General features: G+C 41.4%; 1 protein-coding gene and 1 non-coding gene across 2 annotated transcripts in view; one reads left to right on the top strand and one right to left on the bottom strand.

Moving 5' to 3' along the window:
• The window catches only part of PPM1L (protein phosphatase, Mg2+/Mn2+ dependent 1L), a 336,062-nt gene that overhangs the window by 253,401 nt on the left and 68,975 nt on the right, over positions 1-13,686 (bottom strand). The window lies entirely within an intron of this gene.
• On the top strand, positions 6,697-6,836 carry LOC114817254. The gene has a single exon (XR_003765105.1). It is a non-coding gene; the product is annotated as a small nucleolar RNA SNORA7 (small nucleolar RNA).

Below are 13,686 nucleotides of genomic sequence, written 5' to 3'. Positions count from 1 at the left end.
TCAGAGTTTCTTTTTCACATGGGGTTCATAGACCAAAGAAGAAAAAGCACTGGTATTTAATTCCCATTTTGCAAATGAGGGAACTGAGGCATAAAGAAGATCTTACCCAAGGTGTTACAGCAGGCAAGTGGCAGAACTGGAATTAAAACTGAGGTTTCCTAATTCTTAATGCTGCCAGCAAGCTAAGGGAGTGTCCAGCACTGACCCAGTCCCAAGTATACAGATGAGGGTGGGGCTAGCAAGATTTCAACCCCCTATATCTTTTCAGCTCTTGAAACCTCCAAAAAATAAGGGAAATTGTGGTCTAATTGGAAAAGAGCACAGGACCCAAGAGAGACCCAGTATCCAATCCCAATCTACTACTTTCTTGTTATGGGACCTTAAGCAAAGCACTTAATTGCTCCATACCTCAATTTCCTCATTTGTAAAATGGGGATAAAAAAACCTTTTCTTTCATTTTAGATTTTGAATCCCATGTAGGATACGGATTCTGTCCCATCTGATTCTCTTATACCTACTCCTGCTCACTTATTAAGACAAAGTATGACTTCAATAAATACTATCATTATTATTACTATGGTTATCTTAGAAATTCGCCCTAGGATAAAAAGTCCAGATTTTTGTTGAACTTAGTGAGACATGGCAAAACTCCAAGGCAGGAAGAAGGAGAAAGGGGAAATGGGAAGAACAAAGAAATGAAAAGAAGGAAGGGAGGAAGGCGAGGAAGGCATGGGCAAGGGATTGACTGCAGGAGAATAAGGCATCGTGATTAGATTATATTGGGAGGAGTGAAGAGTGCAAACTGGAGTGTAAAGAGTAAAAAAGAGTGGATAAGTAAGAAGGAGAGAGTTGATTGAGTACCTAAAGCCAATGGTTAGGATCAGATCCCTGGAGATGTCTGAGAAGAAATACAAACAATATTTGACTGCAGACTGAATTCAGAAGGCTTAAAGAGAGGGAGGAGTTAAAAATAATGCCAAAGCTTCCAGGATGAGGGTGGTGGTAGCACTGTTATCTGTGATGGGACAGCTAGGTAGAGGAGGTCATCTGGGAGGGAAGATGAGAAGTTTTCCTGCCTCCAGTCTCTCCCCACACCATTCCATACTTCACTCTGCTGTCAGGTTCTTTTTTCTAAACTAAAAAATTCAGTCCTCATTTCCCCACTCCTCAGGGAACCACTAGTGTTTGTCCATCCAATGCCTCATCAAACAGAAACTGGTTTTAAACAGTCAGTCAGCCTGCCCCCATCTTACCTTGCTGATTTCCTACTACAAACCAGCCCACTCGCTTCACTCCTCCAATGCCAATCTACTCAACCGGGCTTTGATCTCATCTATCTTACAGCAAACACTTAGCCAGGAGCTGCCTCTGGCCTGGAACTCTCTCCCACTTCATATGTAACAGACCACTTCTCTCCCCACCTTCAAAGCCTTACTAAAAATAACATCTCCTCCAAGACACCATTCCTGACTAAGCCTTCCTTTCCCCTACTCCCTCTCCCTTCTGCATCACCCTTTAAGCACTTGATATTCACCCCACCCTCAGTCCCGCAGGATTTACGTATACAACCATCATTCAATAAATTCATTCAATCATATTTATTGAGCATTTACTGTGTGCAGAGCACTGTACTAAGGAATTGGAATGTACAGTTTGGCAAGAGATAGAGACAATCCCTGCTCAACAGTGGGCTCACAGTCTAAAAGACTAATAAATACTGATTGATTGATTGATCCATAAGTTATTCTATATTAATGTCTGTCTCCCCCTCTAAACTGTAAGATCCTGATGGGCAGGGAAAGTTTCTATCAAATCTTGTACTATATTCTCCAAAGCACTGAGTACAGTGCTCTGCATACCATTGATTGATTATTTTAATATTTGTCTTCCACTCTAGACTGTAAGCTCCTTACAGTAGGGGGCATAGCTACTAACTCTGTTGTACTGCACTCTCCCAAGTGCTTAGTACAGTTCTCTGCACACAACAAATACCCAAAAATGCCACTGATCGATTGATTTTAGTATTACGGAGCTCAAGGTACGTGAGGAGAGAAGCACCATGGCCTAATGAAAAGAGCACAGACTTGAAAGTCGGGGGAACTGGGTCCTAATCCTGATGCTACCACTTGCCTGCTGTGTGACTTTGGGCAAGTCACCTAACATCCACGTGTTTAGGTTACCTCATCTGTAAAATGGGGATTCAATACCTGCTCTTCTCATTCCTAGGCAGTGAGCCCCGTGTGTGACAGGAACTGCGTCTGACCTGATTATCTTATACCTACCCCAGTGCTTAATACAGTGCTTTTCATACAGTAAAGACTTAACAAATACCACAGTTATTATTAATAATTGTGGTATTTTTAAGTGTTTACTATATGCCAGGCCCTGTACTAAGCGTTGAGGTGGATCCAGTCAAACCAGGTTAGGCTCAGTCCCCTGTCCCAAATGGGGATCACAGTCTTAATCCCCATTTTACAGATAAGGGAACAGAAACACAAGTGGTGGATCTGGGACTAGAACTCAGGTCCTTCTAACTCCCAGGCTTACTACTAGGTCACATAGAGATGTCCTGGACAAAGGAGGACATGGGAGATAGCAGAGAGAGAGGGGGCGCGGTGGGTAGGGGCTATCAAGATAGATTTGGGAATCATCCACATAGAGATGAAAGTTGAGTTGCCCAAGAGAGTGGGTGTAGAGTGAGAAGAGCCTTGAGAAAACACTCACAGAGAGTGGATGGGAGGCAAAGAAAGAGCTGGCAAAAGGGGCTGGATCATGACCAATTTAGTTTTAGCTGGTCCCTGCAGTTCTGTTTCTTTACTTGGTTTTTCACGTAATGCAGTCTACACCAATCATTTAAAAGGCACCATTTTTAACTCTGAGGAAAGAAAATGGCTGGGGATCACCCCTTCCATGTTTATTTGTTTCAGGCAGGAAGAGATGCAAGTGACAAGGCAAAAGCCTAGGATTGCCATTCCAAGGACCAGTGTGTTTCTCAGGAATGAGACGAGGATTCATTGCTGCCACAAGCAACTTCTGCTATCACATTCCCTACATTTCAGCAATCTACGTTCAAACATGACTTTTGTAGGGTGGGTAAAACTTCCCTTGCTAATTTTGGAACAGCCCACTCACCTGTATTTCTGTATTCCTTTCTAAACCTGAAACTAAGTGGAGGTTAATATGTAGTCTGCAAAATGTGAGCAAATTTTGAGATTTATACCTGTCTTTCCCCAATGCCAAAAGAATAGGAGGACTTTGAAGAAAGCTGAACTTCACTCACCAAGCCATCTGCCTTGTCGACTAAACTTTCATGAACCAAAATGGAGGTTTTGCTTCAAATGTGGTGCAATCCCCTGGGAATATCTGTGAATAAATACGTATGGCCCACTCCCCTTCCCTGGCCCATCTTTTAGGGCCTGCTTTCTCTGAAACAGAAATGGACGTGACTGAAAATCATGTCAAAGGCAAAACAGATGCTAGATGTGGGCTCTCTCCGCACATCTACTGTCATCAGAGGCAATCTTTGTATCACACAGGACAGGCAATGTAGAGCAACGTGGACTATTTCACTGGTAGCCAAGGTCAAGGTGACTTCTGCAGTCACAGTCTGACATCTAAACCATCTTCAGTTACTTAACCCCCTGGGAGAGGGCAGCAGTGGATCGGGGGATGAAGGGGAGGGAGGAAGGGGTGCCACAGGCCCGAGATTAGTTATGCTCAGCCTAAATTTTTGGCTATGTGCAAACCATTTCTGCTGGATTCTTATTGCCACCCCCTCCTTTTATCTCAAACCCACCTCTTCAAATTGCTGTTGGCTGGGACTTAGAAGAAAACCATAGAATTCTTGAGATGCAATATAATTAAAAAGTCCTGTGAGTATATTTGGGGGAATACCACAAACTGCTCTATGATGATAAAAATAAAATATGACAAGAGAGAAAAGACTCTCATGCGACAAGGGGACAATTCTACAAGAAAATGACTCCTACAAAGGCCAGCCACATTTGCAGATGCAAACTCACCAAAACTACAAGGCCAACAACAAAAATCATCCTCTGTTCAAACCATCCCACTCCTGCTCTTGAGTGGCACTAGACCCCCACTGAATAAATAAGGAAAGCAACAGAGCAGAAAGAGTTTGAGAAGAACAACTGCCTTCTATTAAGGAGGCATGCTAAGTAGGCTGATATTGAAATTGAATTTGGATGTGGACAAATCCATCATTGTTCCTTTGTATTTGCTTTTCTTTTCCTTTCCCCTTTCCTTCTCTCTTCTACTCTCTTCACCATTACTGTCATCTCTTGTGAGTTTTTTGAACAGTGATATATTTGTTCAATTATCTTCGGACCAGAGCCTCCTTCATCAAATTAGCTGATCTCCATTTATGGCCGATAATTCTGTATGGGTGATCTAATGAGAAACCCAGGGAGTGATAAAGCAAAGGCAAATTTTACTTTCCTGTTTTCCATCTGAGAATTATTGCCTTTAAACAACAAAATGAACAGCATGAGAAGCACAGCCATAAAATTTTAAAAGGGAAGTAGTTTCTGATGAGAAAAGTAAAGTTGACTAGCATTAGGAAGAACCACCAAAATTTTAACTACACCATCATATATTTCCCCCAGGACCATAATTTAAACATTTGTGTTTCAGAGTAAGAAAAAAGATGGAATAAATCTAATGGAATATGAATCATGATTCTGCCAACAAAGGAATGATTCTGTGTCTGATAAATAGAATAATATAAATAGTCCTGATGTATTTCTAGGCAATTAATAAACAAAAATTCCAAGAGAATAATCTATAATCCTCTGGTTTGGCTTTTTTTGTTGTTCTGACATCTATATTTACTAACTATACAAAATATTTAATGTTTTTTGGATTTGCTCAGTGTCTGGTAGTCTATATATTCACCTCTCCTCTCTTCAAAAATCTTCATTCCTACCTCCCTCCTCTCTTCTCCACACAAACTTTCATTCAATAGTATTTATTGAGCGCTTACTATGTGCAGAGCACTGTACTAAGCGCTTGGGATGAACAAGTCGGCAACAGATAGAGACAGTCCCTGCCGTTTGACAGGCTTACAGTCTAATCGGGGGAGATGGACAGACAAGAACAACGACAATAAATAGAGTCAAGGGGAAGAACATCTCGTAAAAACAACGGCAACTAAATAGAATCAAGGTGATGTACAATTCATTAACAAAATAAATAGGGTAATGAAAATATATACAGTTGAGCGGACGAGTACAGTGCTGTGAGGATGGGAAGGGAGAGGTGGAGGAGCAGAGGGAAAAGGGGAAAAAGGGGCAAACTTATTCTTGCTCTAACTATATCCCTTTATTGATTATGCTGCCCCATTGGTCAGTGGGTGCTAAAAATATTTATGGGGTGCAGAAATGAGATGATAGAGCTAGTTCAGTTGCATCAGACCCCATAAATCAAGTGGCCCCAGTGTAACAAAGCTCATTTGAAAGGAGTCCGACATAACTGAAAGTAACTCTCCCATTACCAGGGCAAGGGTTAATAACAAAAAATTAATTCTAGCCCCTGGAAACGCCCATACCTTTCCCCAGCTGCCTTTCTACCACCCCATCCCAAACACCCATGCCTTTCTTAGGGCTTACAATACTTGGTTCCTTGAGAAAGTGCAAAGCAGCATGGCCTAGTGGAGAGAGCACAGGCCTGGGAGTCAGAAAGAGCTGGGTTCTAACTCCAGCTCCGCCACTTGACTGCTGCATTATCTTGGGCAGGTCACTTATCTTCTCTGTGCCTCAGTTATCTCATCTGTAGAATGGGGATTAAGACTGCGAGTGCCATGTGAAACAGGGACTGTGTCCAACCTGTTTGGCTTCTATCTACCCCAGCACTTAACTTTCATGCCTGGCACACAGTAAGCACTTTGCAAGTACCATTAATAAAAAATTGCCTTACTGGCAAAGGCAGGATGCGCTGGCATCCCAATCCGACATCCACACCTTCATCTCTCTTTGGCAATGAGATGTGTCCTGCCTAACCTTCGCTAACCCCTCCCTATTTCTCAGACCCGTGAAACTCCCTCCATAGTTCTCCCAAATCTACCTATCCCCATTCATGTGGGGGGAAGGAGGGAGCAGTGGGTCTGGGGTCACAGGGAGGGGTTACACACAGGAGCCCTGGGAGGAGAGAGAGGCCCTGAAGAGGTCCAGCAGAAGAAGAGGGCTATGGGAAGTGCTGGGCTTTAACTAATCTCCACTGGGGCAGGGGGCTGAGGACACTTGGGTGGTACCATAACAACATAGTTTTGCCAGGAATATAAATCCACACCACTATTATGGATTTCAATCCCTGCAAACACCAAAGAAATATCACAAGACTGACATGTTTCCAGCAGAACTGCAGAACCTACTATACTGGTCTGTTTGTGTCACTGAAATAGGGGTATGGAGAACGGGGTGGCGGTGGGGGGGGGGCAGGGAGTTGAAAATTAACACTAATATTAATATAATGGATGCTATTTGCTTATGTCTTCATGGAAGAAAAGAGGGCTATTAAATCAACCACTGATTTTACATATATTTACATATGAAAATAGATATACCCCTGGAGAGTCTGGGTGTCAATGTTCCTTTGGAGTCAGAGTTCACAGCAGCTCTGATTTACATCCAAAACACTAATGTTGTTTTTGATACTATTTTCAATCATTTAGGGTCATCTCCCCTCTCAGGGTTTCACCTGGAGAGTTTCCGGTACTCTACTAGACTCGGCTACGGGAGGGAGAGTCAAGCAGAGGCCTACCCATTCCATTTCTAGCTTGGTCAGTGGCTAGCGAGTGGAAGGCAATCTCTGCTACAAGTCAAAACTCACCCATGCTGGGCAGCAGCGGCACGGGAGAGAGTCGAGGGAGGAGGCTCAAGTTTACTGCGCAGAAGGTGGCAATGGTAAAACACTTCCATATTTTAACCATAAAACTCCATGGATCCACTACCAGAACGATTGCAGATGGAGGTGGGGCATTCTGGGAGAGATTGGTGTCCATGGTGCCGCTATGGGTCAGAAACGACTCAACATAAGACAAGACAAGGGACTTCTAGTTTTCCTACATGTTTCTCTTCCTTTAAAAGTTGTTGCATTAAGTTGGCAAAATAACTGGTTGGTACATACGATCTCTGCCCACAATGAGTTTACAGTCTAGAGGGAAGAAGCAGAGTTTCATTTTGGACATGTTGAGCTCGAGGGGTCGGTGGAATATCCATGCAGAGATTATATCTTGGGGGCAGGAAGCAATGCCAGATTACAGAGAAGGAGAGGGGTTGGGGCTAATGGGGTAAATTTGGGAGTTTTCCAAGCAGTGGAGGTAATTGAAGCCACAAAGGTGGGTGAACTTCCCAAGAGATTGAGTGTAGTTTGAGAGGAGAAGGTGCAAGTAGTCACTAGCTCACAACGATACCTATCTCTTCCCCCAAAACTTACTACATATTGCTAATCTAATTTCTAAAATAGCTAGTCAAAATTTAATGCAAATTCAAATGCAATTTTTAACACTGTGTTGTGAAATCCTGAGACATATAGGTCCCTAGAAGATATGAAAACTCATCAACAAATAGAAACATGTCTGCTGATTTTATCAGCCATTGAGCAGAGAGAAGCTCAATAGGCCGGGAAGAGAAGAAATTTTGAAAAAAATAATTTCATGACAAAATAGTTCATCTGTAATACCTAAAGGATGTGGGAGTGGGGAATGAGCTACTGTTTCCTTCAAAGATAAATTGACCTTGTGGTAGAATTTATATACTTACATTAATGTCTAGACTAAGCTCGTTGTGGGCAGGGGACATTTCTGCTTATTTGTGCATTGTATTCTCCCAAGTACCGTACAAAGCATTCAATAAATACAAATGAATGGACTGACAGAATCTTAAGGCTTAACAGAAAAGACTGTATTAACTACACATGGGAAATCCTCACATCCAGTACATGTAAACTCGCTGTGGGCTGGGACCGTGTCTACCAACTCCATTGTATTGTACTCTCCAAGGGCTCAGTACAGTGCTCTTTACACAGTAAGTGCTCAATAAATACCATCGTTGATAATGTTGATGAAGAACCTAGTCTAGTGTCTCAGAGTTGAGAGAGAGTTTGACAATAATGGAGGATTTATGCTTCCTTCCAAGTTGAAGGTCTATCCGGTTGCAGCAGTGTCCAATTCTCTACAGTGAAAGCTTTGTTAACCAGAACGCTCAGGAGTGGAAGGGGCCAGTTAGTGGAAAATTCTGGTTAACAAACTGGGCTCTTTGAAAATCCCACAGAGGGAGCCAAACAGGTCTTGTGGAAAACCCAGGAAGATCATTGAAGACAGTACACTAAGAACTGGTCTCGCTTTCACATTTGGGAGCTTGTCAGCTGATGAGATAAGAATATCCCCTAATCTGATCTGTAGAAAGAACTGCTGGCTAACGACTTCAGAACTTCAAGCTCTGCTTTACCCTAGTCACCTCGGTGAGGACTCCTGAGAAACTCCTGAGGAGCGCAGTTAGTTAGAAGCCCAAGGAACACACATCAGCCAAGAAAAAGGGCACATTATTTGGAGGTGAGCTGAAGCTAGTAACTATCAAATGAGTGGAGTGTATATGCAAACTCCCCTGTAGCAGAAGTAAAAATCAATCAACCGCATTTAATCAATCATACTTATTGAGTGCTTACTATTCATTCAATAGTATTGAGCGCTTACTATGTTCAGAGCACTGTACTCAGCACTTAATAATAATGGTGGCATTTAAGTGCTTACTATGTGCAAAGCACTGTTCTAAGCACTGGGGGGATACAAGGTGATCAGGTTGTCCCACGTGGAGTTCACAGTTTTTAATCCCCATTTTACAGATGAGGTAACTGAGGCACAGAAAAGCTAAGTGACTTGCCCAAAATCACACAGCTGGCAAGAAGCGGAACCAGAATTCGAACCCATGATCTCTGACTCCCAAGCCCGGCCTCTTTCCACTGAGCCACACTGCTTCTCTATACTGCTTACTCTGTGCAGAGCCATCTTGGGAGAGTACAGTACAACAGAATTAGCAGACATGTTCCCTGCCCATAACAAATTTACAGTTTAGAGGGAGAGACAGAAATTACTGATCATTTACTGAGTGCAGTGCACTGGGCTAAGCACTTGGGAGAGTACTGGCATTTACTGAATGCCTGAGTGCAACCCACTGTATGGGAAAGTGCTTGGGAAAGATGCAAAAGACACATAACCTGCCAAGGGGGAGCTCCCATCTAAATTCTTACCCACCCAGGAAAAGTTCACTCATCATACTACTCTAGAAGAATTACTGGCCAAAATTGCAGATTTATAGAAAATGTAGACGCAGCATAGCCTAGTGAAAAGAGCATAGGCCTGGAAGTCAGAGGACTTAGGTTCTATTCCCAGACCTGCTAATTTCTTGCTATGTGACCTTGGGCAAGTCACTTAACTTCTCTGTACCTCAGTTTCCTCATCTGTAAAATGGGGGTTGAATACCTGTTTTCCCTTCTACTTACACTGTGAGCCACATGCAGGAAAAGGACTGTGTCCAACCTGATAAACTTATATCTACCTCAGTGCTTAGAACAGTGCTTGACACATATAAAGTACTTAACAAATACCTTATCTATAATAATAACAATAATAATATTCAAAATGTTCATTTGTGCAGCATTTTTTAGGCTATATGTTAAACACTTACTATGTGTGAGTCATTGTACTAAGCACTAGGTTATCACAATATAAACAGGTTGGACACAGTCCCCTGTCCCTGTCTCATTGTCTTAATTCTCATTTTACAGATGAGAAAACTGAAGCATAGAAATGTAAAGTGACTTGCCCCAGGTCGCACCTCAAACAAGTGACAGATCTGGGATTAGAACCCAGGTCCTCTGAATCCTATGCCTGTGCTCTTTCCATTAAGTCAGGCTGAATGCTTGAGCTTGTGATCGCTGCGCTACCAGACAACACAGATTTTACCACATATGGCTATAGGACCTGAAAGTACCCAAAGAAGGACATCCACCTTTTCACATAGTTTCACCAAAATCCCCCAGAATTCATGGTCAACATCAAATAGCAGGGCAAGAATGCAGTTAGCTCATCAGCAGTTGAAACAATCTTCATTGCAAAATTGCATCACATTTAGCAGAGCATAGATTTCAAATATCAAATGGATTAATTTTAAAATCATTTGACATCAAAAGCAAAGTGAAAGCTAATGACTGAAACAGAAATATGACAAAAATAACACAGTAATAAAACACCTTCAAAAATATACACAAATTATTCATTTCAAAATTTGTCTAAATACCTACAGTCAGCTCAAGGGGAGGTAACCATATTACCACTCAATCATATTTATGGAGTACATACTCTGTGCAGTACATTGTGCTAAACACTTAGGAGAGTACAATATAACAGTGTGTAGACATGTTCCTGTCCACAAAGAGCTTACAGTCTAGAGAGGAGCTTACAACTTTGAGAGGGACACAGACAGATATAAAATAAATTACAAATATGTAATTTATGAAGCAATGTGTCCTAGTGGAAAGATATGGGTCTGGGAATCAGAAGACCTGGGCTCTCACTAACCTGCCTTGGGATCCTGGGCAAGTCACTTAACTTCACTGCCTCAGTTCCCTCACCTTCAAGATGGGGATTCAATTCCTGCTCTCCTCATACTTAGATTGTGAGCTCCATATGGGATCTGATTATGTTGTAGCTTGCTCAGTGCTAGCACTGTACCAAGAGTTAGGGTAGATACAAACTAATCAGGTTGGACACAGTAAGTGCTTAACAAATTCCATAATTATTATATGTACATAAGTGCTATAGGGATGAGGGGATTGTGAATATCAAATGCTTAAAGGCTCAAATCCCACTGCAAGGATGAGGAAGAAGGGAGGGAGAGTAGGGAAAATGAGGGCTGAGTAGGGAAAGGTCTCTTGCAGATGGGATTTTAATGAGGCTCTGAAGGTAGGGAGAGTGATGGTCTGCTGGATATAAAGGGAGAGAGAGTTCCAGGCCAGAGACTGGTGAGATAGATGTGATAAAGGTACAGTGAGTTAATTGGCATTAGAGGAGAGAAGCATACTAGATTATAGTGTGAAATCAGCACAGTAAAATAGGAGGGGCCAAACTAAGTGAATGCTTTAAAGCCAATTTAAAGAGATTCCATTAGATGCAGAGGTGGATGGGCAACCACTGGAGGTTCTCAAGGAATGGGGAAACAAGGACTGAATGGTTTTGTAGGAAAAAAATGATCTGGGCAGCAGGGTGAAGTATGGGCTAATTCTGATATATTGTACTCTCCCAAGTACTTAGTATAGTAACCTGCACATAGTAAGAGCTTAATAAATATGATTGATTGACTAGAGTGGGGAGAGACAAGATGCAGAGAGGTCAGCAAAGAAACATGCAGTAATCAAGGCAGGACAGGATAAGTGTTTGGAACCATGTAATAGCAATTTGAATGAAGAGAAAGGGTGGATTTTAGAGATATTGTGAAGATAGAACTGACAAGATTTGGTGACAAATTGAATGTGTGGATTGAATGAGAGACATGAATCAAGATTAAGGCCAAGGTTACGGGCTTGGAGACAGGGAGTGGTGGGGCTGTCTATAATGATGGGAAAGTCAGGGGAGGACATGTGAATTTACATATTTAGAAGAATGTTTTTGTTTTAGCTACTTTTATTTCCCCTAGGGGAAAGTATCTTTAAATTAATTTTGAAAATATTTTATAAGTCTTGGCTCATATTCACTTGTCAAAGAGAAAAGGAGTTAATTCCAGGACTCTGCCAATCCCACATGATTTCAGCTGGATTTTCCAACGCAAACCTGGTTCTTTATTGTGGTTTTATTCTATTAAGTATTCTTGGCTTGAAATGCCAGGCAAATGTTTTTGTACGAATATTTATGAAAGGTGCAGTTCATGGAGAGTCAAGATAGTCTGTGTTCTAAAGACTAGTCTTCCAAACCACTTTAAATTTATTTTTATTTTTTTAATCATGCATTATGCAAAGGAGAATCAATCATTTATTAAGTGCTTACTATGTGCAGAGCACTGTACCAAACACTTGGGAGAGTACAATAGAACAGAATTAGCAGACATGTTTTCCCTGCCCATAATAAGTTTACAATCTAGAAGCAAGCTTACAGTCTATAGATGACTGACAGGGAAAGGAAGGAGAATAAAACGTTCTAAAAGCTTAGGAGAAGGTATATAATTCAGTGAACCTACTTCTATATGACAGCAAAGATTAATTGTGAAGGCAATAAGCAGATAGGAATATTTGTGTCTAAATACTCTGTTGTTCTCTCCCAAGCATAAAGTACAGTTTTCTGCACAGACTAAGTGCTCAATAAATATCATTGATTCTGTTTAAATTTTTCTGCAAACTAAATATTTGAAAAGTTGGAGAGATCTTTGCTGTCATTTTTCAGAGAAGCAGCTTAGCATAGAGAATAGAGCACGGACCTGGGAGTCAGAAGGTCATGAGTTCTCATCCCAGATCTACCACTTGTTTGCTGTGACCTTGGGCAAGCCACTTCCCTTCTCTGTGCCTCAGTTACCTCATCAGTAAAATGGGGATTGAGACTGTGAGCCCCAGGTGGAACCGGGACTGTGTCCAATTTGATTTGCTTGTAACCACCCCAGCGCTTAATAGAGTGCCTGGAACAAAATAAGTGCTTAACAAATTATTATTACTACTAATTATTACTAGTATTACTACTACTACTAATAATGATATCAGTAAAAATATAAATAGCAGTTTGAGTTTATGTATAATTTTCCCTCAGTACCGCAAAGCATTTTCACATAAACTATCTCCATCTTCAATCAATCATATTTGGAGAATACAATATAACCAAGATGATGGGCATGTTCCCTACCCACAGTAAGCTTACAGTCCAGAGGGGGAGACAGACATTAAAATAAATTTTAAAATTAAGGATATGTACATAAGTGTTATGGAACTGAGGGAGGAGTGATAATGGGTGAAAATACAAGTACAAGGACAATCTCCTTGGGAATTAGGAATGGGAAAGTGTGTGTGTGTGTGTGTGTGTATGCATCTCCTTGCAGACTGAGAAACGAAGATATAAAAAGTTTCAAATATTTGCCCAAGATTCTTCCGACAATGATGGGGTACCATGTATCTAGACTTCAAGTCCAGCTCACTTTTCTTGTGCTTACTCCAGAATGAATCAATCTAAAGGCAGACTTAATTTAATGATACTAATCCACACTTCCAAAAGTTTTTTTCACAGTTTAAATCTCTCAACTTTCCCCTTGGATGGGAGTTACATAAGAAGACAATTTAGCCCAGCAGAGGTTATATAATTTGCCTTAGGACAAAGGATGTCTGCATACCTCTATCAAGATTAGAAGTTACTGATTCCAATTCCCAATTCTGTGCTGAGATCATCATCCAACATAGCTATTCCTTATTGGTATCTCATGTTTAAACAAACCTGATGGTTAACATTAATCACCAGGGAGCAAGCCTGCTAAAAAAGGCCCAGAACATAAGAATTGGAGATGTGGGCTACCATGAGAGAAAGAAACCTGTTTCTACTTGTCCCAAACAAACAAGAGAGCTGTCATATGGAGGTCAGGAATTAACTCCTGAGATACAGTTACAACAAGGCAGATGGAAAACTATGGAGTACTGAGAATC

Source organism: Ornithorhynchus anatinus, chromosome 1 (assembly GCF_004115215.2).
Source record: "Ornithorhynchus anatinus isolate Pmale09 chromosome 1, mOrnAna1.pri.v4, whole genome shotgun sequence".
Taxonomy (NCBI): domain Eukaryota; kingdom Metazoa; phylum Chordata; class Mammalia; order Monotremata; family Ornithorhynchidae; genus Ornithorhynchus; species Ornithorhynchus anatinus.
Note: the sequence above shows the minus strand (reverse complement) of the source record. Positions and strands in the feature narration are given on the sequence as shown.